We start from the raw sequence: 12,578 nt of genomic DNA on the forward strand, positions 1-12,578 counted from the left end.
TTTGCCACCTTTACGCCCAATTCTGCAGTTTATCCAAGTCTCCCTGCAACCTGCAACATTCTTCCACACTGTCCACCACTCCACCAGCTTTAGTGTCATCTGCAAACTTACTAAGCCATCCACCTATGCCTGCGTCCAAATCATTTATAAAAATGTCAAACCGCAGTGGTCCCAAAACAGATCCTTGAGGCACACCACTAGGAACCTGACTCCAGGCTGAATATTTTCCATCAACTACCACTCGTTGTCTTCTTACAGAAAGTCAGTTTCTAATCCAAATTGCTAAGTCTCCCTCAATCCCGTGCCTCTGTATTTTCTCCAATAGCCTACCATGTGGAACCTTATCAAAGGACAATCCACATACTTAAAAACAATCTGCAACATTCTAACGAGAACAATGCTGCTTTTTAGAAAGTCAACACACCTTATCTCCCAAAGTTAATCCATCCTCTAAAAAGTTTCAGAAAACTGATCTTTGTCAACACTAACCAATGCAGTGTTGGGTTACATCATATTCCTCTACTAGCTTTTATTGAAATCTACCTTTCATTTCCTTTTAAGATATTTGTTTACAATCTATTAAAAAGAAACTTACTTTTTAATGAGTAGAGACCAAGGACTATAATTCTTGGCATAATCTGAGTTTTTGCCTATGCACAAAATAGGGTAGGTTAGGCACACAGCTCAATTTTCCCAATTCTTGGCAACTTCGGTGATTGAATAATGCTCAGCCAGCACAAGTGGTGCACTTATATGGTGGTGCTAGAAGAAAAGCCTGACCACGAGACGCAGGATGGTCATAAAAGGAAAGTTTTGTGACTGATTAGTGAGTTGGATGGACAAGAGGAGAAAAATAGGCTTCATGCAGAAAACGTGCTCCAGTTAGCTACGCTAATGAGAAAGTAGCTGCTCGCTTCTGAACCTGTACATCCAGGGCACGAGAAGTCACAGGAACCATTTGATAGGGCTCCTTGCGGTTAGGACACAGGCAATGTCCTGGCCCTGGGGAACATACGCATAAACAGACAAAATGGTGGGCATGTGGAATGCGCTGCTGGCAGTGGTAGTGGAATCAGATACTTTAGAGACTTTTAAGTGACTCTTGGATAGGCACAAGGACGATAGTAAAATGTAGGGTATGCAGAGTAGTTTGATCTTAGTAGGATAATAGGTCAGCACGGCATCGTGGGCCGAAGGGCCTGTACTGTTCTATGTTCTATGTAAAATAGGAGCATAAGACCACTTGGCCGCTAAACTTGGCCCAGCCATGATGAAGGGTCTAGACCCGAAATGTCAGCTTTCCTGCTCCTAAGATGCTGCTTGGCCTGCTGTGTTCACCCAACTCCACACCTTGTTATCTATGATTGATCTACTTTTTAATTCCACATTCCATTTACCCTAAAATCTCTGATTCCCTTGTCCAACAACAACCTATTTACACTCTGCCTGCCCGAGCTGTCCTAACATTGAACAACTTTTCCTTTAACTCATTTCACTTTCTTCAAATCAAAAGTGTAACCATGGGTACCTGCACAGGCCCCAATTATGCCTGTCTCTTTGTAGGGTGCATGGAACATACCTTGCTCAAATCCTATTTGAGTCCCACTCCAAAACTTTTTCTTCTGTACATTGACGACATCATCGATTCTGCTTCCATCTCGTTTGGAATTGGAAAAATGTATCAATTTTGCCTCCAATTTCCATCCTGCTTTCACCTGCACCCGGTCCATCTCTTACTCCTCCAGTCCCTTCCTCTACATCTGTTTCTATGGTGGGGACAGGCTGGCCACCAATATCCGTTACAAACCCACTATACTGTTCTGAGATGTCACCTTCTGCAGAGAGGCCGCAAAGATGTTTACCTAGCTTCTCAACGAAAAATTCCCTGCTACTGTGATTGGCAGGAAACTTAGCCATGTGCAACTCGTTTCCAACACTTCAGACTTCACCAGTTCTGTTTCCTCTCATAATAGGGTCCTCCTGATCCCCATTTTCCACATCATCCAAAAATTCAAAAGCCACCATTTTCTCCAGCGACATGCTACCAGCAGACACATTCTTCTCCTCCCCCTTGTCAGCATTCTGCAGGGACTGTTGCCTCTGGGACACCATGGTCTATTCTTCCTCCACTCCCCACTCCTCTCAAAACTGCACGAAACGTTACAATGCTTGTTACCTCTTCCCTCCTCCCTATCCAAGGCCCCAGACACATCAGATAAAGCAGCAGTTTAGATAGGCAGTGAGGAGACAGACAGGTCAAGGATGCAGGGATGGAGCCAGTAAAGGTGAGTGTAGGTAGGGAGTTAGAATGGAGGTCGGTCAGTCAAGGGAAGACGGACAGGTCAAGGAGGCAGGGATGAGGCTGGTAGGTAGGAGGTGAGGGTGGCGTTGATCAGTGAGGTGGGTCTCCTCTCCACTTATCTGCTCCTTTATCCACCTTCCATCTGCCACACCCCATATCTATTTATTTCAGAGACCCCTTCCTCTCCCCCATTTCTGAAGAGTTCAGACCCAGAACAACAGCTTTCCTGCTCCTCTGATGCTGTCTGGCCTACTGTTTTCATTCAGCTCTACACCTTGTAATCCCTGTCATGACATGATTTGCTTTCAGCACTGGTAACTCATTTGCATCCACTCAGTATCTCATTATCACATACCCAGCTTTTCCTCCTTCTTGATTTGCTATCAAACAACTTTCTCTCTGGGCTCCACAGCCACCTAGCAGCTCACTATGCCACACCACCCCCTTATTAGTCCTGAAGAAGGGGCACTGGACTCTGTTTCCCTCTCCACTGACACTGCCAACCCTGCTGGGTTTTTCCAGCAATTTCTGCTTTTTCTCCCCCAGACTTTCAGCATCCACAATTCTTTGATTTATTATGTAAGAATCCATCTACGTCTACATTAAAAGGACTTAATTACTCCACCACCCACCACCTTCTGAGGCAGTGAGTTCCCTGTTATAGGAAAGATGTTGTTAAACTTGAAAGGGTTCAGAAAAGATTTACAAGGATTTCACTGGGATCGGAGGTATTGAGCAATAGAGAAAGGCAGAATAGGCTGGTGTTTCTCTCTCTGGAGCACTGGAGACTGAGGGGTGACCTTCCAGATGGTTATAAATTCATCAAAAGCATTGATAGGGTGAATCGCCAAGGTCTTTTTCCAAGGATTGGGGAGTCTAAAGCTAGAGGGCACAGGTTTAAGGTGAGAGGGGAAGGATTCAAAAGGGACCTGAGAGGCAACTTTTTATGTAAGGGTGGTGTGTGTTTGGAATGAACGGTCAGAGAAGGTGGTGGAGGCAGGTACAAAAACATTTAAAAGGCATTGGAAAGGATACATGAAAGGGAAAGGATTAGAGGATATCTGGTAAGAATCACGACAAGTTGGACTGAAGGGTCTGTTTCTGTGCTGTATAAATCTATGACATATGAGCTCAGAGAAAAAAATCTCATTTCTCATTTAAAATGGCGGCAACTAATTTTAATACAGTGCCCACTAGCTCTTGATGTAATCACAACAGAAAACAATCTTCCCATGTCTGTCTTATCAAGATCATTCAGAGTCTTAAAGGCTTCAGTGGAGTCACGCTCATTCCTTTAAATTCTAATGGAAATAAACCCAGACAGTCCAACCAATGTTAGTAAGACGATCCACTCATTCCAGGGATCAATCCAGTAAACCCCCTCTGAACCACCTCCAATGCATCTCCACGCTTGAATAATGAGACCAAAAGTGAACATGGTATTTGCAATATGGCCTCACCAATGCCTGTATAACTCAAGCTCTTTATAACTTTATTGTTACGTTCAATTCCTCTCATAATAAAGGATAGCATCTCATTAGTGTTCTCCCTTGTTTCCAAAGAGCGAAGTCGGATGGAGGAGCAGCCTGAGCATGGTAATATAAATATAACTTAACTTGGTGATTTGTGGCCTTGTTTCCAGGGACCGGAGTTGAAGGGAGTAGCAGCTGGTGTAACCAAAACCTAACTGGATAGGTGACATCACAGGAGAGCTGTGACTTGATTGACTGGTAGGAAATCTGCCCTAAATTTAGAAAGGCCACCCCAGAACTAATAAATAAATTAATTATCTAGGATTAACTAACTCATAACTAAGTAGAGATGGATGGACAGGTGATGTGGGCACTGGCTGATCCCATTGCGAGCTGCAGTGACCACATCTGCAGCAAGTGTTGGGATGGTCTCCATCTGAACCAACCTGGAACCAGTGTTCTAGCAAAAAGGATAAATAGGGTTGTCACTAGGACCTCAACGGAGGAAAGTGAAGGGAATAATGATAGAAAATATAATGGTAAATAGAAAAGGAAACAGCAGGTTAACAGTTATGCAGGAGGGTTTAACTACATCAAGGACTATGAAGGAAGTTAAGAGGGAGGAAGACTCAGAAGTTACTATTAATAGAGATGCTGGCATTCAAAAAGAACATATGAAAACTAGCATAAAGGCACTTTCCTGAAATGTTCCTAGCATTCAACATGATGAGGCAGATGAGTTAACAGCACAAATTATTGCAATTGAATATGAGTTAGCAGCCAAGATGGAGACATGGTTATACTACGGTCCCGACTGGGGATTAAATATCCCTGGATATCAGCCTATTTGGAAGAACAGACAGGAAGGTAAGGGAGATGGTCTTTCTCTGATAGTTAAGGGTGACATTGGGGCGGTAGTGAGAGATGATACAGATTCTATGGAAAATCAGGCTGAATCCATTTTGGTATAAATTAGAAATTCTATGAAAAAATCACCAATAGGCATAGTCATTGGCCACTAAATAGTAATATCACATTGGGCCAGACAATAAATAAAGAAATAATTAATGCATGTAAAATGGTACAACAATTATCATGGGGAATTTTGACCTTCATTGCTAGAAGGATTGAGTTTAAAACAGGGAAGTCATGTTGCAGCTGTATAGGGTGCTGGTGAGGTCACATCTGGAGTACTGCGTGCAGGTTTGGTCTCTTTATTTGAGAAAGGATGTACTGGCACTGGGCAGGGTGTAGAGGATATTCAGTAGGTTGATTCCAGAGATGAGGGGGTTGGCTTATGAGGAGATGTTGAATAGACTGGGATTATAGACATTGGAATTTAGGAGAATGAGGGGGGTCTTATAGAAAAATATAAAATTATGAAGGGAATAGATAAGATAGAAGCAGTTGGTTGTTTCCAATAACAGGTAAGACTAGAACAAGACTGCATAGGCTCAAAATTAGGGGGACCAGGTTCAGGACTGAGTTGACAGGAACATCTTCAAAGGGATGTGAATCTGTGGAATTTTGTGCCAAGTGAAGTAGTTGAGGCTTCCTCAAGAATGATTTTAAAGCTGAGATGGATAGTTTGGAGAGTGAAGGAATTAAGGTTTATGATGAGAGGGTGGGTAAGTGAAACTGAGGCCATGAAAATGATCTTATTTAATGGCAGAAAAGGCTCAAAGGGCCAGATGGCCTACTCCTACTCCTGGTTCTTATGTTTGATGTTCTTATGCACTGGAGCTGCATGCTAATAATTTGTATACCTTAGAAAACTTAAAGCCCTCTACACCTCAGTAATCCACAGTTATTCTCCATTCAATTAATACTCTGCTTTCTCATTGTTCCTCGCAAAACACAGAACTACACCACATATTAGACCATAAGACCGTAAGACATAGGAGTGGAAGTAAGGCCATTCGGCCCATCAAGTCCACTCTGCCATTTAAGTCATGGCTGATGGGCATTTCAACTCCACTTCCCTGCACTCTCCCTGTAGCCCTTGATTCCTTCTGAGATCAAGAATTTGTCGATCTCTGTCTTGAAGGCATCCAACGTCCCAGCCTCCACTGCACTCTGCGGCAATGAATTCCACAAGCCCACCACTCTCTGGCTGAAAAAATGTCGTCTCATTTCAATTTTAAATTTATCCCCTCTAATTTTAAGGCTGTGCCCACAGGTCATAGTCTCCCCGCCTAATGGAAACAACTTCCTAGCGTCCACCCCTTCTAAACCATACATTATCTTGTAAGTTTCTATTAGATCTCCCCTCAACCTTCTAAAGTCTAATGAGTACAATCCCAGGATCCTTAGCCATTCATCATACGTTAAACCTACCATTCCAGGGGTCATCCATGAGAATCTCCGCTGGACATGCTCCAGGGCTAGTATGTCCTTCCTGAGGTGTGGGGCCCAAAATTGGACACAGTATTCTAAACCTTCAGAGAATCCTGGACCAACACTCCCAGATCCCTTTGCACTTCTGATTTGCGAATTTTCTCACCATTTAGAAAATAGTCCATGCCTGTATTCTTTTTTCCAAAATGCAAAACCTCACATTTACTCACATTGAATTTCATCAGCCATTTCCTGGACCACTCTCCTAAACTGTCTAAATCTTTCTGCAGCATCCCCACCTCCTCAGTACTACCTGCCTGTCCACCTATCTTTGTATCATCGGCAGATTTCGCCAGAATGCCCCCAGTCCCTTCATCCAGATCATTAATATATAAGGTGAACAGCTGTGGCCCCAACACTGAACCCTGTGGGACATCACTCGTCACCGGTTGCCATTCCGAAAAAGAGCCTTTTATCCCAACTCTCTGCCTTCTGTCAGACAGCCAATCCTCAATCCAAGCCAGTAGCTCACCTCAAACACCATGGGCCCTCACCTTGCTCAGCAGTCTCCCTGTATCAAAGGACTTTTGGAAGTCTAGATAGATAACATCTACTGGGTTTTCCTGGTCTAACATACTTGTTACCTCTTCAAAGAATTCTAACAGGTTTGTCAGGCACGACCACCCCTTACTAAATCCATGCTGACTTGTTCTAATCTGACCCTGCACTTCCAGGAATTTAGAAATCTCATCCTTGACAATGGATTCTAGAATTTTACCAACTACCGAGGTTAGGCTAATCAGCCTATAATTTTCCATCTTTTGCCTTGATCCTTTCTTACACAAGTGAGTTACAACAGCAATTTTCCAATCATCTGGGACTTTCCCTGACTCCAGTGACTTTTGAAAGATCACGACCAAAGCTTCTGCTATTTCCTCAGCCATCTCCCTCAGAACTCTAGGATGTAGCCCATCGGGGCCAGGAGATTTATCAATTTTTAGCCCCTTTAGCTTTTCTAGCACTTTCTCTTTTGTAATGCCTACCGTACTCAACTCTGCCCCCTGGCTCTCCCTAATTGTTAGCATACTACTTATGTCTTCCACTGTGAAGACTGACGCAAAGTACTTATTAAGTTCTTCAGCTATTTCCTTATCTCCCATCACTGTGCAGTCCCAGCACAGACCCCTGCGGGTCTCCATTCATTATATTTTGCCAGTCAGACAAAAACATATTTGTGTTACTGCTTCTTAAAGCCAGCTAATCTTCTAACCACACTGATACGTCATCCTCCACATAGTGAGCTTTTAAATTCTGTAATAAAATTTAATATGGCACCTTATCAAATGTCTTCTGGAAATTTGATTATAGTACGTAAATCAGGCTCCCCTTTAGCCACTTTACTTTAAGATCTATTGATATACAGAAATGAGTTAAAGGATGAGAATACACATTCGGGCTAGGCCCGTGATGCAGGGACTGACTGGGGATTGACAGGCTACACAATCAGCAAAAATAAAGAAGGGCTTGGGTAAAATACTAACATGCCTTTGTATGAACTGTTGGTAATTAGTAAACTAACATCAGGACATCTGGTCAACATAGTGTGAATTGACCAGATCGGAATTTAATATGTGACCTGTTGTATATAACACCTGGAAAAGTTACGGGACTTTGCACAGTTAATCTTAGACTGATAAGATTGACTCTCCTTGTATTTATTCAAATAAATTATTGTTTTCTCTACTGGCAGCTTGTCAGGTTGAATGACAACGGTATCAGTAGGCTCTCATGTCATATTCCTGGAATTCAGGTGAGTATATTCTAATTTGTCACCCATGTTAAATCAGAGTGCAGGCTGACATGGGTGAGATCTAAAGAACCTGAAAGAGGAATCCAGACAGGAAGTACCAGGTGAAAAGGTAAAATCATATGGCGGGATGGGAGAGCTTAAGCAATGCACGCAGGTCAGACTTCTTTGAACATTGAGGAAAAGGTGAGCTGAAAGACCATGCAGAGTCGACCAAAATCTGAAGCAAAAACATAAAAGATGTTTCTGAGAGAGAAATCAGAAAACAGTTTTAAAACAAAGTTTTTTTTTAAAAACTAACATAAAATGGCATGCCTTTTAAAGTATACATGAACTACAAGGCATCTGTAAATTCCTTATTTCCTTTTCTGGAAAGTATCCAGAAAAAAAAGACAAGGGATTTGAAAAATAATGAATGAACACACAAACAGCAATCCAAAAAAGTAGTTCCTGTGGAAACAGCAAATTTAAAAAAAAGGGGAAATTTAAAATGCAAGTAAATCTGACAGTTCAACAACACTGTTATTTGAATTTGGAATTAAATTTCAGACATGCAAATTCTAAAGAAATTCAGTAAATTGCTTGAGAAAATTGAGATACATAAGTGTGAAGAATGAACATGCAAAAAATTTTAGTGTATAGAATTATATAGAAATATTTGAGAAATAAATGAAACATTTTAACAGTTCTGACGGTGGGTCACCGGACCCAAAATGTTAAGATAACAAAGTGTGAAGCTGGATGAACACAGCAGGCCAAGCAGCATCTTAGAGCCACAAAAGCTGACGTTTCGGGTCTAGACCCTTCATCGGAGAGGGGGATGGGGACAGGGTTCTGAAATAAATAGGGACAGAGGGGGAGGCAGACCGAAGATGGATAAGAGTCACGGAGAGAGTAGTCTCTCCGGAAGGCAGACAAGGGTGGGGATGGAAAAATGTCTTGGGTGGTGGGGTCGGATTGTAGATGGTGGAAGTGTCAGAGGATGATGCGTTGTATCTGGAGGTTGGTGGGGTGGTATGTCAGGACGAGGGAGATTCTCTTAGGGCAGTTTTGCGGGGGTGGGGTGTGAGGGATGTGTTGCAGGAAATGCGGGAGACACGGTCAAGGGCGTTCTCGACAACTGCGGGGGGGATGTTGCGGTCCTTGAAGAACGCGGACATCTGGGATGTGCGGGAGTGGAATGCCTCATCCTGGGAGCAGATGTGGTGGAGGCGAAGGAATTGGGAATAGGGGATGGAATTTTTGCAGGAGGGTGGGTGGGAGGAGGTGTATTCTAGGTAGCTGTGGGAGTCGGTGGGTTTGAAATGGACATCACTTTCTAGCTGGTTGCCTGAGATGGAGACAGAGAGATCCAGGAAGGTGAGGGAGGTGTTGGAGATGGTCCAGGTGAACTTGAGGTTGGGGTGGAACGTGTTGGTGAAGTGGATGAACTGTTCGAGCTCCTCTTGGGAGCAAGAGGCGGTGCCTATACAGTCATCAATGTAACGGGGAAAGAGGTGGGGTTTGTAAGTGCGGAAGAGGTACTGTTCCACGTAACCTACAAAGAGGCAGGCATAGCTTGGGCCCATGCGGGTACCCATGGCCAGTCCCTTTGTCTGCAGGAAGTGGGAGGAATTGAAAGAGAAGTTGTTGAGGGTGAGGATGAGTTCAGCTAGGCGGATGAGGGTGTCGGTGGAGGAGGACTGGTCGGGCCTGTGGGACAGGAAGAAGCGGAGGGCCTTGAGGCCACCTGCATGAGGAATGCAGGAATATAGGGACTGGACGTCCATGGTGAAAATGAGGTGTTGGGGACCGGGGAATTGGAAGTTCTGGTGGAGGTGGAGGGCGTGGGTGGTGTCATGGACGTAGGTGGGGAGTTCCTGGACCAAGGGGGAGAAAATGGAGTCCAGATAGGTGGAGATGAGTTTGGTGGGGCAGGAGCAGGATAGGGACTGGACGTCCAAAATGTTAACTCTGTTTTTTCCTTCAAAGATGCTGCCAGACCTGCGGAGCTTTTCGAGCAATTTTGTTTTTGTTCCATTTTCAGAACATATTTTGGATAATAAAGGTTGTTATAAAGTCATATAGGAAGGAAACAGACCCTTCTGTCCAACCATGCTAAACATAATCCCAAACTAATGGGTTCCATCTGGCTCTAACTGGCCTATATCCCATCAAACCTTTCTTATTCATGTACCTATTCAAATGTCTTTCAAACATTGTAACTGTGCCCACATCCACCACTACCTCAGGAAGTTCATTTCACTTACAAATTTGCCTCTTCCATCTTTTTGAAATCTCTCTCCTCTCACCTTAAAAATGTGTCCCCGAAGAACATAATAAGAACATAAGAACTAGGAGAAGAAGTAGGCCATCTCACCCCTTCAGCCTGCCCCGCCATTTAATAAAATCATGGCTGATCTTTTTGAGACTCAGCTCCACCTGCTCGTCACTCACGATAACCCTTAATTCTTTTACTGTTCAAACATTTATCTAGTCTTGCCTTAAAAACATTCAGTGAGTTAGCTTCAACCGCTTCACTGGGCAGGGAATTCCAGATTCACAACCCTTTGGGTGACGAAGTTCCTCCTGACCTCAGTCCTACATCGGCTTCTCTTTACTTTGAGGCAATGCCCTCTAGTCCTAGTTTCACCTGCTAGCAGAAACAACCTCCCTGCCTCCATTTTACCTATTCTCTTCGTAATCTTATGTGTTTCTGTAAGATCTCCCCTCATTCTTATGAATTCCAATGAGTATAAGCCCAGACTACTCAGTCTCTCCTCACAATCCAACCCTCTCAACTCTGGAATCAACCGAGTGAATCTTCTCTGCACCCCCTCCAGTGCTAGTATATCTCTTCTCAAGCGAGGACACCAAAACTGCACACAGTACTCCCAGTGTGGCCTCACCAGGACCCTACACAGCTGCAGCATAGCCTCTATGTTTTTAAACTCCATCCCTCGAGCAATGGGAAACAAAATTCCATTTGCCTTTTTAATCATCTGCTGCACCTGCAATCCTACTTTTAGAGATTCATGCACAAGGACACCCAAGTCCCTCTGCACAGCAGTGTGCTGCAATTTTTACCATTTAAAACATAGTCCATTTTGCTGTTACTCCTACCATGATGGACGACCTCACACTTATCAACATTGTACTCCATCTGCCAGACCTTTTCCCACTCACTCAGACTATCTATATCCCTCTGCAGACTTTCAGTGTCTTCTGCACACTTTGCTCTACCATTCACCTTAGTGTCAACTGCAAATTTTGACACACCACACTTAGTCCCCAACTCCAAATCATCTATGTAAATTGTAAACAATTGAGGTCCCAACACTGTTCCCTGAGGCACACCAATAGCCGCTGACCGCCAAATAGAAAAACACCCATTTACCCCTACTCTTTGCTTTCTACCAGTCAACCAATCCTCTATCCATGCCAATACATTACCTGTAGTACCGTGCAACTTAATCTTATGTAGCAGCCTTTGGTGTGGCATCTTGTCAAATGCCTTCTAGAAATCCAGATCCACCACATCCACAGGTTCCCCACTGTCCCTTAGTCTTGAAATCCTCACGTCCTAGGGAAGAGGCAACTACCATTAACTCTAATAATACCTTCTATGAGGTCGCCTCACAACCTCCTACGTTCCAGTGGAAAACTGCCACAGCCTGTCCAGCCTTTCTTTATAACTCAAATCTTCCATACCCTGCAACATCCAAGTAAATCTCTTCTAAACCCTCTCAAGTTTAATAATATCCTTTGTATTACTGGGCGTCCAGAACTGGACACAACGTTTCTAAAGAGGCCTCACCAATGTCATGTACATCCTCAACATGGCTTCCCAACTCCTATACTCAAAGGACTGTGCAACAAAGGTAAGAATGCCAAACACCTTTTTTAACCACCCTGTCTCTATGTTATGCAAACTTCAAAGAATTATGTACCTGCATTGCTAGGTTCCTCTGTTCAAGAAATACTACCCAAGGCCCTACCATTAAGTATATGGGCCACCTGCAGTGCCACAATGATGCCACCCGAAGGTTGCAGGAACAGCAACTCATATTCCGCTTGGGAACCCTGCAGCCCAATGGTATCAATGTGGACTTCACCAGCTTCAAAATCTCCTCTTCCCCCACTGCATCCCAAAACCAGCCCAGTTCTTCCCCTCCCCCCACTGCATCCCAAAACTAGCCCAGCTCATCCCCTTCCCCCACTGCGTCCCAAAACCAGCCCAGCCTGTCTCTGCCTCCCTAACCTGTTCTTCCTCTCACCCATCCCTTCCTCCCACCCCAAGCCACACCTCCATTTCCTGCCTACTAACCTCATCCCTCCTCCTTGACCCGTCCGTCTTCCCTGGACTACCTATCCCCTCCCTACCTCCCCACCTATACTCTCCTCTCCACCTATCTTCTTTTCTCCATCTTCGGTCCGCCTCCCCCTCTCTCCCTATTTATTCCAATACCCTCACCCCATTCCCCTCTCTGATGAAGGGTCTAGGCCCGAAACGTCAGCTTTTGTGCTCCTGAGACGCTGCTTGGCCTGCTGTGTTCATCCAGCTCCACACTTTGTTATCTTGTATTCTCTAGCATCTGCAGTTCCCATTATCTCTGATACAAATTTAAGCCCTACCCTTGTTTGTTGTACCGAAATGCAATACCTCACATTTATCCAGTTT

General features: G+C 44.1%; 1 protein-coding gene across 1 annotated transcript in view; it reads right to left on the reverse strand.

Moving 5' to 3' along the window:
• The window catches only part of msh4 (mutS homolog 4), a 115,619-nt gene that overhangs the window by 29,333 nt on the left and 73,708 nt on the right, over positions 1–12,578 (reverse strand). The window lies entirely within an intron of this gene.

The sequence above is a fragment of the Stegostoma tigrinum genome, chromosome 8, assembly GCF_030684315.1.
Source record: "Stegostoma tigrinum isolate sSteTig4 chromosome 8, sSteTig4.hap1, whole genome shotgun sequence".
Taxonomy (NCBI): Eukaryota; Metazoa; Chordata; class Chondrichthyes; order Orectolobiformes; family Stegostomatidae; genus Stegostoma; species Stegostoma tigrinum.